The sequence below is a fragment of the Phoca vitulina genome, unplaced genomic scaffold (genome assembly GCF_004348235.1).
Source record: "Phoca vitulina isolate PV1807 unplaced genomic scaffold, GSC_HSeal_1.0 scaffold30, whole genome shotgun sequence".
In the NCBI taxonomy this organism is placed as follows: domain Eukaryota; kingdom Metazoa; phylum Chordata; class Mammalia; order Carnivora; family Phocidae; genus Phoca; species Phoca vitulina.
Genome location: NW_022589733.1, coordinates 9,680,084 through 9,705,239, shown reverse-complemented (window position 1 = coordinate 9,705,239; position 25,156 = coordinate 9,680,084). Strand labels below are relative to the sequence as shown.

The following is a 25,156-nucleotide window of genomic DNA, read 5'->3' as shown; positions in this document are numbered from 1 at the left end:
AGGCCCGGACCCGTTATCCCGGGATGCAGTATCTGCCACATAGGCCCAGACCCATTACCCAAAAAGACAGAATGATTTAAAAAAGAAATGTAGCAAAATGTTAACAATGACTCAGGGTGATGGGAATACAGGAGTTCGTCATACTGTTTTTGCAAGATTGCTATAAATTTGAAATTACTTCAAAACGAAAAGTAAAAAATAGAAGATTATCAGCACCCAGAAGCACCCTCACAACCTCTTCCAACCACTAGCCTCCCAAGGGAAGCCACCCTCCCAAGCACCTAATACTGAGACCACTGTTTTGTCTATTTGCACCATGCAGAATGCATTCTTCCGTAGGTGGCTTCTTTCATCAACATGGTGTTTGTGAGATTCAGCCACGTGGCTGCTTTTACCTTCAGTTCATTTGTCCTTATTCCTACACCGTATTTCATTGTCAGAATTTATCATACACGGCTGGGATTTCTGGAATGACCAACGACACCCACCAAAGAACAATGATAAAACTGTGCAAGATAGTCAAAAAGAACCTTTTGAAAACTGGAAATTGATCAAAATCATATATAGTAGGCAGATTCATGGCCTCCCAGAGATGCCCATGTCCTAGTCTCTGGAACCTGGGAAGAAGGCGTTCCAAGCAAGTTTATGTGAGATTAAGGTTGCAGGTGGGATTAAGCTTGATAATCAGATGGCCAGACAATAAAGACATTATTCTGGGTGATCTGGGTGGGGCCGGTATGACCATCGGGGTCCCTTAACTGTGCAAGAGGGAGGCGGGGTGAGAAAGACTTGACTGGCCATGGCTGGCTTTGAAGATGGAAGGGAGCCTCAAGCCAAGGAATGCAGGCACCCTCTAGAAGCTGGAAAAGGCAAGAAAGCATTCTCCTCTAGAGCCTCCCGAAGGAAAGCTGCCCTCTGGACACCTCGATTTTAGCGCAGTGAGACCCATTTTGGATTTCTGACCCCTAGAACTGTAAGACGATTGATTTTTATTATTTTCAGCCCTAAGTTTGTGATATGGTGTTATAGAAGCAACAGAAAACTAATACAACACTCAAGAAATTGAGAAACGTTTACTCGAGAGAATCTCCTGAACCTGAGCAGGGAGAGCGGGAGTCTATAGTGTTCAGCCTGAGGAGCGGCCATATTTCTCCTCCCCTCAGCTCCGTGGTGTAGACGGCCTACCAAAGTGATGGGAAAGCGGTGCCTTCATTCTGGAGCAGGTGCAGAAAATTCCAGGCCCTGAGGCATTGTCAAAAACAACCGTGATCTCAGTGTCATGCTGAGAGGAGGCAGTCATGAAGGCAACTATCACAGCTAGTCTGAGGTCTCAGTACCGGTTGGGAAAAGCAGTAGACCCACAGACTAGCCAGAAATGGAATGCGGAGGGCTGGGGAATGACACAGCCCAAGTGGACAATTTTATTTTAAAAGGTACAAAAGAATAGGGGGGCCTGCCTGGGTGGCTCAGTTGGTTAAGCATCTGACTCTTGATCTCAGCTCAGGTCTTGATCTTGGGGTACTGGGTTCAGGCCCCATATTGGGCTCCATGCTTGGAGCCTACTTTAAAAAAAAAAAAAAAAAAAGGTACAATAGAAGAAACAGTGAACAATTCTCCATCCCTGACTGGTTTCCTTCCCCAGAAGCAACGTCTTACCAGTTCCTCACGCAGCCCTGCGGAGTATTTTCTGCTTCTGCAAGCAGATGTATATATAGCTCATTCCTCCCTCCCCTCCTAATGCTGCAGTCTTCTCTGCACCCTGCTCTGTTCCTTTCATCCCCCCCATTTTACAGTATATCTCAGTGGCTTGCAAAAATACATGGTTGTTTTGTTTTTGTTTTCAAAGATTTTACTTTTGGGCGCCTGGGTGGCTCAGTTGGTTAACCGACTGCCTTCGGCTCAGGTCATGATCCTGGAGTCCCAGGATCGAGTCCCACATCGGGCTCCCTGCTCAGCAGGGAGTCTGCTTCTCCCTCTGACCCTCCTCCCTCTCATGCTCTCTGTCTCTCATTCTCTCTCTCGCAAATAAATAAAATCTTAAAAAAAAAACAAACAAAGATTTTACTTTGTGTGTGTGTCATATTTTTTTATTTAAATTCAATTGATTAACATATAATATATGATTAGTTTCAGAGGTAGAGGTCAGTGATTCATCAGTTGCATATAACACCCAGTGCTCATTACATCAAGTGCCCTCCTTAATGCCTGTCACCCGGTTACCCCATCCCCCACACCCCACCTCCCCTCCAGCAACCCTCAGTTTGTGTCCTAGAGTTAAGAGTCTCTTATGGTTTGTCTCCCTCTCTGAGTAATTTCTACACCCAACGTGGGGCTCGAACTCACAACTCCAAGATTAAGAGTCACATGCTCTGCTGACTGAGCCAGCCAGGCGCCCCAAGAGTACACGGTTTGCAAGAGCACATGAATACCTGTAGAATCGGGTCATTTTACAGAAGGGGAAACTGAGGCTCAGAGACCTGTAGAACCCAGTCTTGCCTCCCATTCTGAAGCTCACTCATCAAGCAGGAGGGTGAAATCGGCAGGGAAAAACTGTCCCTGCTGAGGCATATTATGTAGAACAAATCATTCATTGAATGAAATAAAATAGACCAAGCTTGGGGCGCCTGGGTGGCTCAGTCGTTAAGCGTCTGCCTTCAGCTCAGGTCATGATCCCAGAGTCCTGGGATCGAGCCCCGCATCGGGCTCCCTGCTCAGCGGGAAGCCTGCTTCTCCCTCTCCCACTCCCCCTGCTTGTGTTCCCTCTCTCGCTGTGTCTCTCTCTGTCCAAATAAATAAAATCTTAAAACAAAACAAAACAACGACAACAAAAAAAACCCAAACCAAGCTTTATTTGTTTGTTTTGGGAGCTTTTGACTTCTCAGAAGGAGGAGAGGACATCAGACCTTCCCAGTACAAACTGGAAAACAGTATCCCCCTTCCCTAGCGGTCATGTGAGAGCCAGTACCTGCCCCCGTCACAGATTGCTGCCTTCCAGCCCAAACTGGGGCCAAACCTGTGGAGCCCCTTTCAGCTCTGCTGCAACAGCTGTGTGGCTTTGAGCAGGTCGCTTTCCCTCTCTGGGCCTTCAGGCCAATCTTCTCCAAGGAGCTCCTCTCTAAGCCTCACCAGCTGGAGTTTGTTGCTCCCTCTTCAGAGTTCCCACACACATGATTTACAACCACCCTCCCTCTGCCCCCGCTTTCCCTCTCTTAAATAATCTTTAACTGAGCACTTAGAATGTTCTGGGTCTATGCCAAGGATTCCTCATGTGCTGGAGTCTCAGAACAATATTGAGAGGAAGGAAGAATCTGGGCACACTTGGTAGATAAAGAAACGGAGTTTTCAAGAGGTCAAAGAACTTCTCTTATGTCACATAGCTAGTTAGCATTAGGGACAGAAGTCATACCAGGCCAGCTCTGCCAACTGCAGAATCCCTAAGGTGACCTACCACTCCCTTGGGCCTTGATATTAAAGTGTAAGCTTAGAAAAATTCACATCCACCTCCAGACAAAGAGGGCGAGCCCAGACAGAGAAAGCAAATTGCCCAAAGACATACAGCCACTGGGGCAGAGCCAAAAGTGGAACATTTTCTTAGGCCTTTTGGATATTTATCATGTGCTGGATGTTGGGGACATGGAGGTGACTAGAATACCTCCTGTTTGGGGTGCCTAGGTGGCTCAATCGGTTGGGCATCTGATTCTTGATTTCTGCTTGGGTCATGATCTCAGGATCATGAGATCAAGCCCCTCCTGGGGCTCCATGCTCAGCACAAAGTCTGCTTGAGATGCTCTCTCTCTCTCTCCCTCTGCCCCTCCACCCTGCTAGCGCTCTCACTCTCTCTAAATCAAATCCTTAAAGAAAATAGAAAACCTACTGTTTGCATCCAAGTTACCCACAGATCTCATCTATGCAATGGTCGAAGCCAGGTTTTGAGCAGTAACTACAGGCCAGGCATTGTGTGGCTTACTAGTGTGTTCTTCACAGAGACCCAGGAGGAAAGGCACTCTTGTCCCACTTACAGATGGGGAAACTGAGGCTTGGAGAGGTGAAGGAATGGCAGCCCTGGAGCTGGAGCTCTGGCCTGACCCCAACCTATTGTCCTAACCACCCTGCTGCCCTGCTTCCCTGGCTTGCGAACGCACGGTACTGGGAGTAGTATATAATACCTCATAACAATTATTATTATTTTTTTAAAGATTTTATTTATTTATTTGACAGAGAGAGAAACAGCAAGAGAGGGAACACAAGCAGGGGGAGTGGGAGAGGGAGAAGCAGGCTTCCCGCGGAGCAGGGAGCCCGATGCGGGGCTCAATCCTAGGACTCCAGGATCATGACCTGAGCCGAAGGCAGACGCTTAACGACTGAGCCACCCGGGTGCCCTATTTTTTTAATTTATTTTAGCGACAGTGCACGAGCAGGGGGAGGGGCAGAGGGAGAGAAACTCTCCTGAGCGAGGAGCGTGACCAGGGCTCAGTCTCACAACCCTGAGATCACGACCTGAGCCGAAACCAAGAGTCAGATGCCCAACAGCTGAGCCACCCAGGTGCCCCTACTACATAACAATTACTATTATCAACGGGGTACTGTTACTAGATGACCCTCCCCCTCAGGCCTGGGCAAGAAGAGTAGAATTTGGACAGCGGACTCAGGATATTTCCTGGCCCTTCATCACCCCAGGGAGAGCAGCCAAACTCCTTCCTTAGACAGGAAGGTGACTCAGACGTTCCTCCAGGACATTCCAAGTCTGGCTTGAAATCCCAGAACGTCAGGATTGGCCCAACCAGCAGCTCCCATCTCTCTCCCAGAGAATGGCCTGTGGAGGGAAAGTCCCCAGGTGATTTCCCTGGCAGGGAGAGATGGGGCTTTCAGCAGCTGAGGAACAATTAGAGCAAAAGTTCACTCCTGGGAACCACGGAGATGGTTCTGAGGTGAGAGAAGAGGAGTGATTTATCCAAAGGCCCCCAGATTTATCCAAAATCCCACAGGAGCCAGAAAGGCAGAGGCTGAGGTGAGCCTCATCTGGAACACTGAACAGCTCTTGGATCGGTCTACAGCTGTGTGCTTGGGGCTGGTGACGCCATTATGGACAAGGCCCAGAGCCTGCCTGGAAATGTTCATGGCTCGCTGTGGAGCGACGTCATGACTGGGCAAAGCCAGCATGGCGTGTCCACACCAAGGTGGAAAGGAGTGGCAGCCTGGCAGCCTAGCGGAGGATGCCGTGGAACTCCGCCTGGTGGGCGTGGGGGAGCATACGAGGGGAAGCATTCGGATAGGTCTGGAAGGGTGCATTTTGGGAGGTAGGGAAGGGCGGAAGGGCATTCCAGTAGAAGAGAAAAGCATGACCGAAAACTCAGAGGTCCCGAGGACTGCGAGGGGCAGCAAAATACACGAGTCGAGAGCCCACATTTTGGAATCAAACTACTTAGGTTAGAATCCTGGCTCTATCACTTACAGCTGTGGACCTTGGCAAGCAACCTAACCCCTTGGTGCCTGTTTCCTTCTCTGCAAAACAGGGAAAACAAGAGTCCCCACCTCAAATGACTTTTGTGACGATTAATTAAGTCAATCCACATAACAGAGAGCTGGGCAGAGTTATCACCTGCTACTATTCACAGGCAGAATGTCCGTGGAGTCCAGTGCTCTTTCCTCTGAGCTTGTCTCTATCTTGCTCTTTTGGGGCTCCATGAAACCTTCCCCCACTCTTGCCCAGTGTTCGAGAGCCCTGAAGGGTGGCATGGAGAGGGGGAGATTCTGGGAATAGGGCTAGTGGAGCTTCTGGAAAATCCCAGCTGCAGGATTGGGATCCCACCTCAGGGGTTAGGACAAGACAGAGGAGATTCTCTATGGAAGGTGGGAATATAGGAATGGATGGAGCAGAGAGACAGCCCCACCTTCCCCCAGGCAGTGGCCCTCTGGCCTAAGGGCTCCAGAAGACTCTTGCAGGACAAGTCAACTGGAGAAGGAGGTCACAGATTTATGGCCATCTGTTAATACAGAAAGAATTTGCCTGTACCTCCCAGGCAGGGATATGGACTTCCCACAAACCACTGGGATGGGGAAGAGTGGGCAAGGGCAGAGAGGCACTGGGGCTCCCTTGAACAGCTCAGTCCCCTCCCCTGGTCTGAGGAAGGCAGGGGGTCTCCAGTCGCCAGCCCACCTTGACCAGCCTGGGGCTACGGAGCCAGAAGACGTCGCCGCCTTCCCCAGCTGACTCAAGTGTCAGTGGAAGAACCCCATCTGAGCCAGCGGCTTTGAGGAACAGGATGTGCTCATGACTTCTGGGATGAGGACATGTCATAAGGACACACAGGAAACGGTACTTAAGGAGATGGATGGGACTGTCTCTAAGGATCCCGCTGGGGGGCGGGTCTCCTGCCCTCAGGAACGGGACCTCCTGCTTCCTGCGCCAGGTGCTCTGCCATCTTGGTGACTTAGCTTCTCCCTGGGTCTGGATCTTTCTCTGCGGCTGCTGCAGTCTCCCTAGGTTAGCCATGGCTCCCACCTCCTCACATCCCTCACGGCACATGGGCCCTACTCACGGCTTCCTCTCAGGAGGAAGCTTCCGTGCCACTCTCTTCATGTCAGAAGCACAGTGGGGTTTGGGGAGAGAGGCTAACACCCCAACACACCCTTCAAGAGGGGTGCTTTCCCTACAATTCTCTTTTCAACAGACTGATGATTTAATATCTAATTGATTTACTTATTGTAAAATAAATAAATACTACATTTATTTTTGACATGTTAGTCAGTGAGGGCTGCTGTAATAAAATACCATGAACTGGGTGGCTTATCAACAATAGAAATGCATTTCTCACAGCTCTGGAGGCTGGAAGTCTGAGAAGGTGGGTGCCAGCAGGGTCACCTTCTTTTTTTCTTTTTTTAAATTAACATATAATGTATTCTTTGTTTCAGAGGTACAGGTCTGTGACTCATCAGTCTTACACAATACACAGCGCTCACCGTAGCACATACCCTCCTCAATGTCCATCACCCAGCCACCCCATCCCTCCCACCCCCCTCCACTCCAGCAACCCTCAGTTTGTTTCCTGAGATTAAGAGTCTCTTATGCTTTGTCTCCCTCTCTGGTTTCATCTTGTTTCATTTTTCCCTCCCTTCCCCTATGATCCTCTGCCTTGTTTCTCAAATTCCACATATCAGTGAGATCATATGATACTTGTCTTTCTCTAATTGACTTATTTTACTTAGCGTAATACCCTCTAGTTCCATCCACATCATTGCAAATGGCAAGATTTCATTTTTCTGATGGCTGCATAATAGTCCATTGTATATATATATACCACATCTTTATCCATTCATCTGTTGATGAACATCTAGGCTCCTTCCATAGTTTGGCTATTGTGGACATTGCTGCTATAAACATTGGGGTGCACGTGCCCCTTCGGATCACTACATTTGTATCTTTGGGGTAAATACCCAGTAGTGCAATTGCTGGGTCATAGGGTAGCTCTATTTTCAACTTTTTGAGGAACCTCCATACTATTTTCCAGAGTGGCTGCCAGCAGGGTCACCCTCTGGTGAGGGCCCTCTTCTGGGTTGTAGACTACCAACTTCTCGTTCTATCTTCACATGGTGGAAAGAGGGAGTACACCAGCTCTGTGGCTTCTTCTTATAAGGGCATTAATCCCATTCATGAAGGCTGTTCCCTCAGGACTTAATTACTTCCCAGGGGCCCCACCTCCAACCTCACACTAGAGATTAGATTTCAGCATAATGAATTTTGGCGGGACACATTCAGTCTGAAACACGTGTGTGTGGTATAACTGAGAAACAAACCTCTCTCCCTGTCCCCTGCCCCTCAGTTACCCTTCCCAGAAGTAACTGCTCTTGCCAGTCTCTTCAACAACCATTTTTATGGTGATTTACAGATTTGAGAGTTTTTGAGATGCTGGATGAAAGTCCCAAGAGGAAGCAATAGCAAAGCGAGACCATGAAATGCCCAGGAAACATAGAATGAAGAGTCTTTTCTCTAAAAAACAATGGTGAAAGCCCCTTTTCCTGCATCCAACGTGGCTGTGATTCTGCTCTATGGGTCTCAAAGTCTGATGGGATAGGTTATCCTTCCACTCCAGAGCATGCCTGTAGGACTGAGTTCTCCAACCAGCCCATTACATTGGCCCCTGGCAGATCTGGGGTGGCTACCATTGGCTCTACATTTAAACCTTAGTCCCACCAGCTGAAGCCTTAGCAATAGGTTCCCAGTTTTTAGTGTATCTCTCCAGAAAGATTAAGTTTCTAAGCATGTATGTGCATATATTGGCCACAGTCTCCTCTTTTCCTATAAATAGGGTAGTATATTAGAGAAGCAATTTGGACTACTCACACCACTTCTCTTTAACATTGTAGTAGAGGTGGTAGCCAGTGCAGTAAGTTAAGAAAAAGAAATAAAAGACATAAGAATTACAAAGGAAAAAATAAAGTTCTCAGTATTCATATGACATGACTGGGTACAGAGGACTTCCCAAAAATATCTACAGATGAGCTACTGAAATCAATAAGTGAATTTAGCATGGTTGCTGCATTCAAGGTAAATATTCAACAGTTAATTATATTTCTATAAACAAGTAACATACAAATAGATACTTGAAGGGCACCTAGGTGGCTCGGTCAGTTAAGCCTCTGCATGGGTTGGAGCCCTGAGTCCAGATCCCTGTTCAGTGGGGAGTCTGCTTATCCCTCTCCCTCTGTCCACCTCCCCACTCATGCTCTCTCTCTCTCAAATAAATAAATAAATAATCTTTTTAAAAAATAGATATTTGAATTTAAAAATGAAAACTAAAAAATTGTAACTGATATTTTAAAATGTTATACAATACCATAGATAATTAAAAACCTAGAAATAAATCTAATCAAAGTTATACAAGACCTCAATGCTGAAAACCGCCAAATGTTTTTTATTTTTTAAGATTGATTAATTGATTCGGGGAGCAGAGGGAGAGAGAGAATTTCTAGCAGTCTCCTCGCTCAGAGTGGAACCCAACGCAGGGCTCAATCTCACTATCCTGAGATCATGACCCAATCCGAAATCAAGAGTCAAATGCCCAACAGACTGACCCACCCAGTCACCCCCTGCTGAATGTTTTTGAAAATAAAATTAAAGGAAAGCTAAATGAATAGAGGAATATACCATGAACATGGACTGGAAGATTCAAAATTGTAAAGAAGTCTACTTCTGACTTCTTCACATTAGTCTATAGATTTAATGTAATTCCAGTCAAAAATCACAAGATGATTTTTATTACATGAAGACTCTAAAATTTATATGGAGAGGCAGAAGATCTAAAATTACCAAAACAATTTGAGGAAGAAACCTAAGCTGGAGGACTTACCCATCAGATTCAAGGCTTACTATAAAACTGTTGTGCTTAAAAAAAAAAGTATCAATCAATTATCCAAATGGAAAAAAAAATATTGATCCCCTGCCTCAAACCATACATAAAATGAATTTCAGATTGATTGTTGATCTAAATATGAGAAGAAAAACAATAAATATTTTAGAAGAAAACAGGAAATATCTCCATGGTCTTGAAGTAGGACACAACCTCTTAATTGGGGATATTAAAAAGCACTAACCATAGGGGCACCTGAGTGGCTCAGTCGGTTAGGCATCTGCCTTCAGCTCAGGTCATGATGCCAGGGTCCTGGGATCGAGCCCCACATGGGGCTCCCTGCTCAGCGGGGAGTCTGCTTCTCCCTCCCCCTCTGCTGCTCCCCCTGCTTGTGCTCGCTCTCTCTCTCTCTCTCACTCTTGCTCTATCTCAAATAAATAAATAAAATCTTAAATTTTATTTATTTGAGAGAGAGAATGAGAGAAAAAGCATGAGAGGGGGAGGGTCAGAGGGAGAAGCAGACTCCCCACTGAGCAGGGAGCCTGATGCGGGACTCGATCCTGGGACTCCAGGATCATGACCTGAGCTGAAGGCAATCGCTTCACAAACTGAGCCACATAGGCGCCCCAATAAATAAAATCTTAAAAAAAAAAAAGTACTAACCATAAAGGGAAAAAACCTGATTAGTTAGACTACACTAAAACTAAAAATTTGTGTTCACCAGAAAACACTGTTAAAAAAGTGAAAAGTCAAACAGTGGGATAAAAAAGCTCTTATCTAGAATATATAAAGAACTCCTATGAAAATCAATAAGAAAATGACAGACTACTTAAGGGGAAAAAAGGGGCAGTAATGCTTGAACCAGAATTTCCCAAGGAGGATTTCCAAATGGCCAAAAAAACAAAGAAAATTTGAAATGATGTTCAATTTTATTAGTCATCAGGGATATGTAGATTAAAACCAGAATGAGGTACCCACTACACACCCATCAAAATGACTGACAAGAAAATGACAGACAATCCTAGTGTCAGCAAGGATGTAGAGCAACGAGAAACTTCACACACTGCTGATGGAGAGGTAAGTTGGAGAAAACTCGGGAAAATTCCTTGGCAGTATTTACTAAAGGTGAATGTACGCATACCCTGTGATCCAGAATTCTACTGTTAGATATACACCTCTGGGAAATGTGTACATATGTCTACCAAGTGACATATACCAAGAACGTCCACATTAGCAGAATTTATAATTGCTCCAAACTAGAAACTACCCAAATGTTTATCAGCAGTAGAATGGATAAATAAATTGTATATTCTTTTATTGTTGTTGTTTTGTTTTTTTAAGTGTACAATGCAATGATTTTTAGTAAATGTAGAGTTGTGCAACCATGACCACAATGACATTTTAGAACATTCCCTTACGCCTTGAAAGAGCCCTCATGCTCGTTTGCCATCACTTCCCTTTCTCTTTCCCCAACCCCAGACAACTACTAAACTAATTACTGTCTCTACAGCTTTGTCCTTTTTGGAAAACTCATAGACATGGAATCATCCATTATGTGGCCCTTTGTTTTTGCCTACTTTCACTTAGCATAGTGTTTTTGAGGTTCATCCATGTTTTAGCATGCATCAGTACTTCATGCCTTTTTGTAGCTGAATTACAGCATTCCGTTGTATGTGTATACTACATTTTGTTTATTCATTCATCCATCCATGGACATTTGGGTTGTTTCCACTTTTTGGCTATCATGAATAATGCTGCTCTAAACGTTTATATTTAAGTCTTTGTGTAGACCCATGTTTTTATTTCTCTTTGGTAAATATTCCTAGGGTTATATAGAAAATTTATGTTTGACTTCTTAAGAAACTTGCCAAACTTTTCCAAATAGGAGGTACCATTTTGCATTTCCACCATCACTTTATGAGGGTTCATCCTTGTTCACATTTGTTATTATCTGTCTTTTTTTATTGTAGTAATTCTTGTGGTATGAATTGGTATTTCATCGTGGTTTACATTTCGCTAACGACTAAAGATGTTGAACATCTTATCATATGCTTACTGATGTTCATATAGCTTCTTAGGGGAAAATCTATTCAGTTATTTTGCCTATTTTTTTTTTAATTTTTTAAAAAGATTTTATTTATTTATTTGACAGAGAGAGACACAGCGAGAGAGGGAACACAAGCAGGGGGAGTGGGAGAGGGAGAAGCATGCTTCCCGCTAAGCAGGGAGCCCGATGCAGGGCTCGATCCCAGGCGCCCCAATTTTGCCTATTTTTTAAAAGAGTTTACTTTTAAGTAATCTCTACACTCAGCATGGGGCTTAAACCCACAACTCCAAAATGAAGAGCTGCATACTCCACCAAATGAGCCAGCCAGGCACCCCTATTTTGCCTATTTTTGAATTGGATTATTTGTCTTCTTTCTGAGCAGTAAGTGTTCTACAAAGCGTTCTATATGTCTTTAAACACATGCATAATTTATGAATATTTACTTCTAGTGATTAGATTTTCTTGATGGTGACTCATAAGGTTTTAAATTTTGATGAAATCTAATTTTTTAATTTTTTAATTTTATGGATTGTTCTTTTGCTGTCATATCTAAGAAACCTTTACCTAACCCAAGGTCACAGAGATTTTCTCCTAAAAGATCTACAGTTTTAACTCTACATTTTGGCCTCTGATCCATTTGGGGTTAAAATTAGTGGCTGGTGTGACATGGGGGGTCCACCATCATTCTTTTGCATGTGTGTATCCAGTTGTCCCAACACATTTGTTGAAAAGACTATTTTTTTTCCACTGAATTACTCCTTTGTTGAAAATCAATTGACCATAAATGTACATGTTTATTTCCAGGCTCTCACTTCTGTTCCACTGATCTATGTGTCTGTTCTTACTCAGTCCCACACTCTTCTTTATTACTGTTGATTTATAGTAAGTTTTGAAATTAGGAAGTTAGGCTCTCTAACTGTATTTTTTTTCAAGATTCTTTTCACTAATTTATGCCCTTTGCCTTTTAATATACATTTTAGAAACAGCTATTCAATTTCTGCAAAAAAAAAATAATTTTGATAAGGATTGAGTTAGATTATAAGTCAAGTAGAAAAGAAACTCCCTATTGAAAATGAGTCTCCCTATTGAAAATGAGTGCCTGGGTGGCTCAGTCGTTAAGCGTCTGCCTTCGGCTCAGGTCATGATCCCAGGGTCCTGGGATCGAGCCCCCATCGGGCTCCCTGCTCAGCGGGAAGCCTGCTTCTCCCTCTCCTGCTCCCCCTGCTTGTGTTCCCTCTCTGGCTATCTCTCTCTGTCAAATAAATTAAAAAAAGAAAAGAAAATGAGTCTCCCAGGGGCACTTGGGTAGCTCAGGAGGGTAAGCTTCTGACTCTTGCTTTTGGCTCAGGTAATGGTCTCAGGGTTGTGAGATGGAGCCCCGAGTTGGGCTCCATGCTGGGCGTGGAGGCTGCTGCTTAAGATTCTCTCTCTCCCTCTGCCCCTCCCCCCACAAAAAAAAGAAGGGAGAAAAAAAAGAAAATGAGTCTTCCAATCCAGAGACATGGAATGTCTATTTATTTAGATCTCTTTAATTTCTCTTGGCAACGACTTATAATTGTCACTGTGCAAATCTTCTTACACTGCGTTTATTAAATTTATTCCAAAGTATCTTATTCTTTTTGATACTATTCTGAATGGAATTGTTTTCCTCATTTTATTATTGGATTGTTCATGAGTGGTATATAGAAATATAGTTGATTGTTATAAACTGACCTTCTACACCACCATCTTACAGTACTACTTTTGCTTCTAGTAGGGTTTCTAGTAAGGGTTGTTTGTTTGTTTGGGTTTTTTGTTTGTTTGTTTGTTTAGTTCCCTGAAAATTTTCTGTGTATAAAATCATATCATCTACAAGTAGGGATAATGTACTTTTTCCTTTCCAATCTGGATGCCTTTTATTTCTCTTTGTTGCTTAATTTCCTGGCTATCACCTCCAATTAAATGTTGAATAAAGGAGAGCAGAGCAGAAATTCTTGTCTCGTTCCTGATCAGAGGGGGAATGCACCCAATCTTTCGCCATTAAGTATGGTGTTCACTGTGGGTTTTTCATAGATGCCCTTTATCAAGTTGAGGAAGTTCCCTTCTATTCTTAGTTTGTTGAGTTGTTTTTGTTTTTTTCTTTTTAATCAGGAAAGGATGTTGGGAGTTTTTCAAATTCTTACATTATGTAAGTGTAGTGCCTGCTAAAATTTTAAAAATATATATAATGTAAAAAATTTGTAAAGTATTGAAATTCAGCATTTTGGTTTTTGTTGTTTTTTTTTTTTAAAGATTTTATCCATTTATTTCAGAGAGAGAGACAGTGAGAGAGGGAACACAAGCACGGGGAGTGGGAGAGGGAGAGGGAGAAGCAGGCTTCCCGCGGAGCAGGGAGCCCAATGTGGGGCTCGATGTGGGGCTCGGTCCCAGGACCCTGGGATCATGACCTGAGCCAAAGGCAGACGCCCAACAACTGGGCCACCCAGGCTCCCCTAGCATTTTGGTATTTTTAAAATGCTATAACAGTGACTAAGGTTTTAATTTCCTTTTAACACACTGGGATTCAAAGAAGAAAACCCTCAAAGGGCAGGGATCTCTGGCCAGAGACTTCCTGATGTTTGCAGGAAGAGGAGTCAGAGACAGAAAGAAAAACATATATGGTTGGAAAATTCAATCCTCATTAAGAAAGGCACAAAAAGGAAAGTGAAAGCTCCCTCCCTGCCCATCGGAATCTCTGATAATAGCTTTTTGTGATTCATTGGTGTGGGGGTGGGGGGGACTAAAACAAAAACAATAATGAAAGGAAGAAAAAGACAATAAGCATGTAACAGTTTCCATTTCATTTAAGCCCTGTGTCTCTGTAGGACCTGTTCCAGCGGGTGACTGGGGCTCAATTCTCCTTGGGATGCAAGCCAGAGGGCCTCCCTGGAAGCAGCGTCCCTGTCTTCCATAACTTAGACAGTGACATCCCCAGCTGGTTCCTGGGGAAAGGGAGGCCACCCAGAGCCTGCCCACCCTCAGGGCCTGTCCCCTGGCAAAAAACTTCATGCCCTGGCTGTGGCCACCTTGGTCATCTATCCTCAGAACCACAAGCATCTCCCCAGTCAGATTGAGAAAGGTGGGGAGGGTTTCCAGAGCACAAAGGCTTTTTTCCAACATCTTTTTTATGATAAAAGGAATACACGCTCATGGTTAGAAATTCCAAGAGCACAGAGAATGGGAACTCCTTTCTCATCCTCTCTCCCCAGAGTGAACTGAGGTACCCGGTTTCTTGCCCCGGGAGGCAGTAAGGGTAATGATCACATCCTATAGATGAGGAAATCGAAATTTAAAAAGAAGAAACTGTCGAGGCCACACAGCTGAAAAGTGGCAAAGTTGGGATTTGAACTTGACTCTCCTGCCCTCAAGTCTACAAATTCCCACGAATCTATCAGAGGTGTAAGCCCTGAATGGCTCCATTCCAAGTTTAGAGTGCTTCTTTGCCCCATCCCTTGTCCCACACAGACAGGCAAATCCTCACACCCACATACAACACACACACAGCCCCTAAGCCAGACACACAAAAATGCCCCCCATACCCGCACTGGCCCAGCAGGGCACCCTCACCCCCATGGACACACATCCATCTCTAAACCAGCACGCACACTCACACACGCTTAATCACACGTGTGCGATGTGCATAAACACACTCACACACACGCTCTCACTCCCAGAGACATACACTTCTACGCACCCATAGACACAGATGCTGGCCCACCCCCATCATCAGAGCCCACCCTAGAGTGGCCACATCCCCGTCTTGTCAAGCTGTCTGCAGAAATCCTGCCTTCTTCTGCCCAATCGAATTCCACCTGTTTCCTAAGCCTGCTCTCGTGTCAGTGGACGCCACCTGCCCGCAGCCCGAGCTGGGCACCCGTACCCCCATGCCCTTCCCCTTCTGGCCAAGATTCTATGGCTTCTGTTCTCACCCTGGTGCCTCATGGAGTTTTGGTGAAGAACCGCACGGCTCATGGCTCCTGCCTCCTGAGGTTTATGGGCACAGATATCTTGAAGGGCTGAAAGATATAAATCCGAGCCCAGAGGTAGAAGCCCAACCCCGGTGACCTTTGCCTTCTCCCAGCTGCTGGCTTCACAGAATGTTTCTGAATCCCTTGCCTCAGTTGCCCCCAATAGTTCTCAGAGGATAGAAACCTGCACATTCGGTCTAATTTGAGGCTCCCTATAAACGTAGCTCCTTAACATAGCAGGGACATGGGAGAGACTTCATGGAAACACACACTCCTGCCCCCACACCTATTTGGGGCCCCTAGGACTGGTGCGGAGTGGGCACTCAATTGGGGGACTAGGTAGAGAAAGGAAACTTTTCTCTCCCACCGCCAGATGTTAGGAAAGAATCGCTTCCTCTAAAATGTCATCTTGGGGCTTAGAACACAGGGACTGAGGTCCTTTGTGGAGGTGTGGTAAATATCTGGCAGGAAAGACTCTGAATGTAGGATTTATCCATTCATTTGCTCAATTAATATTTCCAGGGGCACCTGGGTGGCTCAGTTGGTTAAGCGTCTGCCTTCGGCTCGGGTCATAATCCCAGAGTCCTGGAATCAGAGTCCCACATCGGGCTCCTTGCTCAGCGGGGAGCCTGCTTCCCCCTCTCCTCCCTGCTCAGGCTCTCTCTCACTATCTCGCTCTCAAATAAATAAATAAAATCTTTAAAATAAATAAATATATATATATACATTACAAGGCGCCAGGTTGGGGATCAGTGGGGGATGAAGAGCCCAGGCAGGCCCTGCCCACAGGGAGTGTGGGGTCTGGTGGGGGCACATGTGGCCTGAGGTTCAGGCACACACACACACTTGCATATAACCACACACCATGCTGGGGTTCTGGTGCACTTCTAGCGCAGACGGGGGACCTGCCCGGCTGGGCTCAGCTTCCCTGGGGAGGGGGTGTCCAGTGGAGAGCTGAGGGCCAAGTGAAGGCAACAATGCTGAATCTTTTTCAGACCGTGTGACCTAGAAAACTACTGCATCAGACCCTGCCTCATTGTTACGGGGAGCTTGGTAAACCAAGACACTCGCCCTATATATCTGCTGAAACCTTTGGAGAACACGAGAGGTGTCAGTAATGCTTTTTTTTTTTACAGTGAAAAGTCATTTTCATGGCTTTTTTTCTTTTGCATTGCAAAAGCAGTGAATTTGCGGAGCACAGCTCCCCCAGGGAGATTCTGGCTGGGGCACAGGGCACCCTGATTTTGTATGACTCAGTGATGACTCCTGGGACTCCAAGAGTCTACCTGTCACCTGCCCAGGCCCCTGCTGGCATATCCTTATCCTCTCTTGAGGTCCCTAGGACATGAGTATTTCTTCTAGAATCTGGATCCCAGTGGGCATAAAAAGGCACTGCAGGAAACAGAAAAAAACAGTGTTTCTGTTTCCCAGATAAAACAGAAATTGGTAGGCATAACAAAAGTTCAGAGGAAAACCCACAGCTATTTGAAGATGAAAGAATTTCTGGAGGAAATGTGGAAGCTCTGACTGGCTCCGCACTGGTGGGAAAGGCCTGTAGCTGCTGGTTCCTGTCCCTGCCCAGAATCAGGGCTCCTCTTTCCTGCCCTGGAAGCCCCATTTTGATGGGCTTGGTCATGGGACATAGCCTAAAATCCTGGGTTCCAGCATTTCAGGGGCCAACCGACTCTGCACAGCTGGGGAAATGCACCAGCCCTGGGTCCTCATAATGCACACAGAAAATGTATGGTGGGCAAGTGGAATATTTGTCTCTTTGTATTGCACCCTCCCCAAGACCCACCGCCCCAGCTTCCCTGGAGGAATCAGTGGCCCATCTTAACCCTCGAGTCTCTATGCCACCTTCGGTTCTCCTCAGACCCATCTTGTTTGAGTCCCACTCCAAGGCCTTTGCTCACACGGTGCCCCTTACCTGGGATGCCCTTCCTCTCAATCCCTGCAGACCAGACCTGTCCTTCTTTGCCTTCTTTGGCATCATTGGAGTTTTTCCCGGGGTGCTGCCTAGTTTCATTTGATAGGCTCTGATCTCTTGCTTCCCGATGTTTTGCTGATTAGCCAGGAGTCCAGCACTGTCCAATAGAAAGATAACACAAGTCACATACATAATTAAATTTTCCTAGGAGCAACACTGAAAAAGTAAATAGAAACAGTTGAAATCAATTCTTTTTTTTTAAGATTTTATTTATTTATTTGAGAGAGAGAATGAGATAGAGAGAGAGAGCATGAGAGGGGAGAGGGTCAGAGGGAGAAGCAGACTCCCTGCTGAGCAGGGAGCCCGACGCGGGACTCAATCCTGGGACTGCAGGATCATGACCTGAGCCGAAGGCAGTCGCTTAACCAACTGAGCCACCCAGGCACCCGAAATCAATTCTAATAACATTTTTTATTTAACGCAACATAGCCAAAATATGATCTCTTTGACATATCATCAATATTATAAATTAATAATCAAATAGTTTCCGCCTATTGTCCTACTTTGTTTGAAATCCAGTTTGTATATTTCATTTATGACCCATCTCAATTCACTGCAGCCACATTTCAAATGCTCAAAGCCACCTTGTGATTTCCATGTTGGCCAGAAGAGATCTAGGCTGTATTCATCTTTGGATTACATGTGGCGTAAGTTTACATTAGATTGTCTTAAGTGAAAAGGGGCATTGGCTCCTGAAACTGAAAAGACCAGGCGCGGATGGCTTCAGGCACAGCTAGATCCAGGTTGGTACCAGAAGACTGGAGTGGAGAGGAGGAGGGACAAGTGATAGGAAAGGGAGGCAGCCAGAGTTGGGGTTGGATTGAATCCAAAGAGGGCTCCCAGTGGAGTGCCAGGTAGAACAGGAAAGCCATAATCTAGTCCTGTGGATATGTTCAAAATATTTAATGACAAGTATGGCACCTGCCAACAAGAACAGACAACAGCAGGCTGTTGGGTTGGTGGACTGCGGGGAGTCAGGAGTAAGGAGGGGTCAAAGTGGTGGGGGGGCACCCAGGGCAGCCCTGCTAACCAGCTAATAGGGCAGTAGCTTACTCTGGTACATGGATGTGGGCGTAGGGAGTGTGCCAGGAGACTAGTCAGGGGTCTAAACCTCAGTCACTGCATCTCCCCTCCCCCCTTGCTCTAAGCACTCAGCCTGCCTGAGAGAAAGCCCTGGGCTGGAGGGACCCAAAGCAGAATACAAAAGCCTTTTAGCTGGAAGAGGCAGAGCAGATGGGGCCAGTGAGGGGACCTGGAGGTGCCTGAGCACCAGATGGGCACGAGGAGCTGATGTGTCCATGCAACGGGCTGGACATGCGGGTCAGAGATGAAGAGGGGAACGCAAGGGGTCATGGGGGCCTCACCTGGGGAGGCTTCCTGAGCTCCACCATTGAGGGACAGAAAACTGGCTTGAAGAGCCCAGGGAATTTACTCGTCCGTCCGTCCATCCGTCCATCCGTCCGTCTATTCATCCACTCATGCAGTACTTCTTCATCAAGCTCCTGCTGTGTCACAGGTGCTGAGCTACCTGCTGGGAGTAACTGGTGAACAAAATGGCCAAGGCTCCGGCCTTTACAGAGCACAGAGCCTAGCAGGAGAGAAGCATGATCAGCGAAGAAGCCAGCCAATGAGCCCAGAGGCTTCGAATCTGCAAGAAGGAGGCCAGATAGAGAGCAAACGGGAGGTAAGGCGAGGGGCCACCTTCGCCAGCGTGCTGCGGCCAAGACATGGAAGCTGACACGGAGCAGGAGTGATAAAAGGAAGCAGTCCTGCATAAGCTGGGGGGTGGGGGGCGGGAAATGGCTCCACAGAGGGAATACCAGTGCCAGGGCCCCAGGAGGGAACATGCTTTGTGCACTGAAGAAACAGCAAGATGGGGGTAGGGGGCTGGAGGTGGGAGGCGAGGTTAGAGAGGTGAGCAAGGCTAGCTCTAATGCGGCAGTTGGTCGGGGTCTGCTGTGGTCGTGGGGATAGCCCTACAACACTCTCTGAAAAGTCAGTTTGGCAGCTGAAGACTTGCCCCACAATATCCACCAGGGGCCAGAAGCAGCACAGGGCTTTATTTTTTCTAGGCTAACACATAATTCTCTGCAGGCACTCTACCAGCTCGGCATGCATTAACTCTTTCATCTTTACAACAACCTTTTGAGGCAGATACTATTCCTAAATCCATTTTACAGGTAGGGGAACTGAGGAACTGAGGAACAGAGAAGCTAAGTAACTCACCTATGGTCACAGAGCTAGCAAATGGCAGAGTGGTTCCAGAATCCACAGGCTAACACACTTAGCCAAGCTGCCTCAAGTTAAAATAGGTTCTGTGCCCCTTGCTTATCAGAGTGGTGAGCTACAGGGTCCGCTCCATTCCTGGGGTTCTCTTTCTAGGGTGACCTGAGGCTTTGGGGGCATGATAAGTGGTCCAGAGAACTTGGAAGTGAGCTCCTGGCCTTTGGTCCCTTCTGGTCACCACTGTCCACATGATCCACTCAAAATCGGGAAACTGGGCCATCTACCTCTGACTATGCCAAGGCTGGACCTGGGTGGACTGAGACGTTCCCATCCTGTCCCATCAGAGATCCACGCCTGCTTCATCCACTTCACCCCTGGGCTCCCCACTCAGGAGGCCGGGATGCCCAAACCAGGGCTTTGGCAGGGCTTTGTTGCTGGCGCCTGATGATTTCTGTAACCCCCAGCTTTGCCAAGGAAACCAGAGCCTGAACACAAACACTTGGTCATGCTGCTTGGCCTGGCTTGCTGGGAAAAGCCTACCCTTTCTTTTAAGTCTCCTCCAAGAATAAAAACAGGAGTAAAGATAACATCACAAAGTCTCGCTGGCCATTTGGCAACCTTCATTGGGTTTTGCTATTGTTGTTGTTAAAGAAGACAATGTAAAGAAAGCACCTATCACAGTTCTAGGCCCCCAGTAGTACTCAAGAAGGGGTATTGAGCCAGAAAAATCAGGCTCTACTTATCAGCTGGGCGAATCTGGGTAAGTTACTTGGCCTCTCTGAGCCTCATTTTCCTTCTCTGTGAAATAGGTGCAGTGAAAACCTATGTTGTGGTACCATTACGAACATCAAGTGAATGGGTGTAAAAAAGGCACTCATAAAACTCAGCTTCCTGCCACTCTTTCCCCAGGCAGAGGTGGTGATGTGTTCCAAGGTCACAGGAATGCTAGGATCCCCCTTTCGGGCCCCTCGGCTGGCTGAGCACCAGCTTGCCAATTGGCCGCTGACTCCATCCAGACTAATTGGGGCCGAGCACGAGAGGAGCCTGGCTGGGGCATCCCCAAGTGCTGGTGGACTTCCCAGGCTGAGCTCAGGGGACTTTCCTCTTTCAAGCTGGACAAAGGCCCACAGTGGGGACTGGGTGAGGCCTGTCCCTCTATGGTCCACTGTTGATGTCTAGGCTGCTGATAAGGGGGAAAATGAGATAAACAGGATCTCTCCTTTCCCATTTTTGGTCCCATTTCCCACTTTGGAGGCCTGAGCTACCTGCTTTTAGGAATGGGATCCTAAAAGCCTTCCTCCAGGCCAGGAGTCTGGAACCTGAAAAGTGTGGAGGGAGGACAGCTGACCATCCACCCAAACTCAGAAGATAGGGCTGAGTGGGGCCCCAGCACTGACCACCCAACCAGCGAGCGCTTTCTCCCAGCCAGGCCGGGAGGGCAGCAGACAGAAAGGGGCTGGCTTGGGCTCCAGCAATTGCCTGCCCGTTTTCTCATCTCTAAAATGATACGCACTCAGAAAGGTTGGTAGTATAAGGCATGAGGGAGGGGGGTTCCAGAGGCTTCTGGAGGTTCCAGAGGACCCTGGCAAGTCATTCAGACTGTCTGAGCCTTAGCTTCCTGCAATGGGGCAGGAGTGGGGAGCTAGCAGCCCCTATCTGATGACTTGCCTTAAAGAGAAGTTGTGAGTACCTAGTAATCTGGCCGCTCTATGGCCTTAGTGACTTTGTGTCCCATCTCTGTGTCCCGTCTCTCCACATCTGCACCCCAACATCCACATCAGCCAGCCAGCAAGGCTAGTTCTTTTTACCACCGAAACACATCTTGAATCTTGAATTCAGCCACCTTTTGCAGTCTTCACTTCCCTGGTCTAGCCACCTCATCTCTCATGGCCTTCTCCCTGGGCTCTGATTTTTCTCTTGGCTTCTCACATCCACCATTCACACAGCAGCCAAAGGAATCATTTTCAAAGGATCCAGTTAGGATCATTCCCCTGCTTAAAGCACTCCAGTGACACCACCACACACAGAAGAAAATCCAAATTCCCCTCCCTGGCATCCCAGTCCTGTGTGATACGGACTTCAGTCTCCTCCATCCATACCCCTGCCCCACTGGCTTGCTGCCCCTCCAACAGATCACACTCCTCCCTGCCTCAGGATATTTGCATTGGCTATGCCTTCCACGTAGAATGCCACCAGCTTTGATTTTGCTTGTTTCTCCCTGTCGAACTCAGTGTCACCTTCTCAGGGAGGCCCTCCCTTACCACCCTTCCTATGAGAGCTCCTAGTCATTTCTGATCATGGTTAAAGGAGATTTTTTTAAAGGTAAAATCATGATTCTCATAGAAATATAAAACGAACACAAGTCAAAGATTTCATGGAATTCATTAATTCTGAGGAAACCAGTAAGATGTTACAACTGGTTCTAGGGAGAATTCAAAGATACATGTATGGGGTGCCTGGGTGGCTCAGTCGGTTGAGCCTCCAACTCTTGATTTCAGCTCAGGTCATGATCTTAGGATCCTGGGATCGAGCCCTGCCTAGGGCTCTGAGCTGGAGGGGCGTCTGCTTGGGATTATCTCCCTCTCCCTCTGCCCCTTCTCCTCACTCCCTCTCTAATAAATAAATCTTTAAAGACACATGTATATTGGCAATCAGGAATGATGAATGAATTTATAAGTAGATGGGAAAAATGGTCAGTATCCAGGAGACAATCATTAATTGCAATTCACCCCAACAAAATTCACTTGCATCTCTATGAACGAGATTCATTTGTATGTAGAAGTAATGAAAAGCCCTATCAAATCAGATGGCCGAAACTGGTGCCCCAGACAGGATTGCTGGTTACCTTACAGGATACCTGGTTACCTTACAGGTTTCCTGACACATCCTCTGTCCTGCACTTATCAACACCTGACCTTCTTTGCCATTTTGCCATTCACCTATTTCTTCTCTCTCCCCCTTCACCCCATGCTTGAACGTATCTTGAGGGCAGAAATTCTGTTTTGTGACAGCATCGAGAAGCGTCTGGCACATAGCGAGTGCTCCCTAAATGTTTGTGGATGCCCCTTCCAGTGTCCAGGGCAATTTGTATTTCAGGAAAAGATACAAAAGAGGTTCTTGCTGAACCCAAAGAAATAAATTCTGACAGCCAGTGAGGAGGGGGCACTTGTGGGAAGGAAAGGGGATGGGGAGGTTCATCACCCGTTAAATAATCAGGACCTGAGCCTGGGTTGGTAGGGAATGTTCTCTGGCTGAGGCTGCTCTGTGATACCATCTTGGGTGAGTCGGAGGGCACTGAGGGGCAAATGTGACTCCACTATTCACAGTCTCTGAGTCTGTCGCCTGGACTCGAGGGTGGAGGGTCGGCTCACAGAAGTCACGCTCAGTCACCTTTCAGACCCACGTTGCACAGCCAGTCAGGGGCCCAGCCTCGCCAGAACCTCTGTCTCCTGTCCCTCACCCCCCCCCTTCTTGCCTGCCCTTCTTTAGGAGCTGCGTCTTCAGGGCCTCGGGGGAGCCTGCGAACTGGGGCGTATGACATCCTGGGAGGGTGGAAGTGCCCTTTTCCCTCCCGGAAATCCCCTGGAGAAAGGCGCCCTCGTGGCCCGTAAGTCTTCTGGTCCCTGGTCGGAGCCGGGAGCGTGAGTAAGTCTGGGGTTAGGGAGGGAGGGGGCGGAAGGTGCTGCGGAGGTGCGGATCTTCTTCCCACCGAGGCGGCGCGCGGGGGTGAGGGGCGGTGGCTGGGGAGGAAACGTGAATCACCACATGACAGAATGCAGGAAAGGGGGAGGCGAGGGAAGGATTAATCCACACACATTCCCTGCGCGCCTACTGTGTGTCAAACCCGGTTTGGGCTCTAGGGACACGGTCAGGAACAGAGCGCGTATCCCGCTGTGCCGCTGCAGCACGCGGTGGAACCCCGAATCTGAATGGCTGTAACACACATATAAATGTGAAGTTGCAGTTTCGACAAATGTTCGGAAGGAGAACGCGAGACGCGTGCGATCAGACCTTGCGATAGCCGCATTTCACCTGGTACGGGCGCCAGCAAACGGAGATCTCTACGCCAGTGCGGGAAGGCGAGCTTGACTGCTTCGTGCAGGAAATGCACAGGAAGTGTGTGCAGAAATGCCAGGGTGCTGGCAGATACGCCAAGTCTCAACGCCGACTTGAATCGTGAATGAATGCACGCATGCAGGAGTGCTCGGCCGAGCCACGAATGCCTGCGGGTCAAAGTGAGAGCTCTCCAGTCTCCAGCACGCTGCGCGCGCCCTCTGCCGCCACCTCGGCGCCTCGCTCCGCCCTTCCTCGTCCCATTTCGCCCCGCCCCTTCGAGCCAGCGCGCCTTTCTAGTTCTTCCCAACACCCGGCGCGAAACAAAGCCCGCCCCACTCCCTCCCCCGCCCCCCACTCCCCCCCGTCCCCCAACCCCTCCCTTTCCCTCCCCCCGCCCCCTCCCTCCCCCCCCACCCCGCGTGGTGTTCGCTACGCATGCGCACACTAGAGCTATTCCGAAGAGGTTTGCTTGCAAAGCAGCAAACGAGCAGTCAGGATGGCCGAGCGGTCTAAGGCGCTGCGTTCAGGTCGCAGTCTCCCCTGGAGGCGTGGGTTCGAATCCCACTCCTGACAAGCCACCTTTTGTTTTTCACCAACAGCTGTAGATCAACTAGGTGATACTTTACACGTTCGGATAGCTTCCATTTGCCACCTTTTGTTTTTCACCAACAGCTGTAGATCAACTAGGTGATACTTTACACGTTCGGATAGCTTCCATTTAATCTTTCTCTTTTTTTTAATTATGTTATGTTAGTCACCATACATTACATCATTAGTTTTTGATGTAGTGTTCCATGATTCATTGTTTGCGTATAACCCCCAGTGCTCCATGCAATACGTGCCCTCCTTTATACCCATCGCCAGGCTAACCCATCCCCCCTCCCCCCCAGATCTCCATTTAATCTCTTTACAGTATAAGTATTTCCTTCTTAACAGGCATTTTCTTCCTAATGACATTAATTTGACTTTGGACTATAAAAAGAAAGCCCCAATCTGTACCGCAGATCCCTTTTTAGGGTAGTCAAACGTACACGGTCTCCTCCAAGTTTGCGGGAGGAAAAGGGCAAAAGGTGAGGGTTGTCAGAAGTGGGATTCGAACCCACGCCTCCAGGGGAGACTGCGACCTGAACGCAGCGCCTTAGACCGCTCGGCCATCCTGACTTCCTGGTAGAGTGGCTGAAGGACTCCGTGTAGTTGCTATTTCCGTGCCACGCGACTCGAAAACTAGCCAAGCAGCAGTGAGGTAAGCTGGCAGCTCTGGGTCTGGACGGGCGATCTTTGTCGTCCGCAGGTAAAAACCACCCGTGTTGCCGAGACTTACTGTTAACCTTCAACTGATTCGGTCTTTTTTCTACGAATGTGTTAAGTGGAAACTCTGTAGCCTGAGCAGAAACGAAAAACCAGTTTCCCTTGCCATCGATCGAAAATAACCTTAAAAATAAACACAATGGAAACGAAACTATATTGTTAAATTCTAGCCACTCGCCAAGGTTCGGAACCTGAAGAT

General features: G+C 47.4%; 1 protein-coding gene and 2 non-coding genes across 4 annotated transcripts in view; 1 reads left to right on the top strand and 2 right to left on the bottom strand.

Moving 5' to 3' along the window:
* Nucleotides 1-23,883, bottom strand: part of CCL22 (C-C motif chemokine ligand 22) — a 43,159-nt gene extending 19,276 nt beyond the window's left edge. Inside the window, exons 1-2 of one of the 2 annotated variants that reach the window (XR_004301813.1) lie at nt 23,605-23,883; nt 17,308-17,464 (exon numbers count right to left, since the gene is read on the bottom strand). The gene's annotated coding sequence lies outside the window, so the exon portion shown is untranslated. The remainder of the gene's footprint in view (nt 1-17,307; nt 17,465-23,604) is intronic. The other variant, XR_004301814.1, reaches the window with a different exon arrangement.
* A 256-nt stretch (nt 23,884-24,139) lies between these two features.
* Nucleotides 24,140-24,222, top strand: TRNAL-CAG. Its single transcript has one exon. It is a non-coding gene; the product is annotated as a tRNA-Leu (tRNA).
* A 505-nt stretch (nt 24,223-24,727) lies between these two features.
* TRNAL-CAG lies at nt 24,728-24,810 on the bottom strand. Its single transcript has one exon. It is a non-coding gene; the product is annotated as a tRNA-Leu (tRNA).
* Nucleotides 24,811-25,156: the final 346 nt, after the last annotated feature.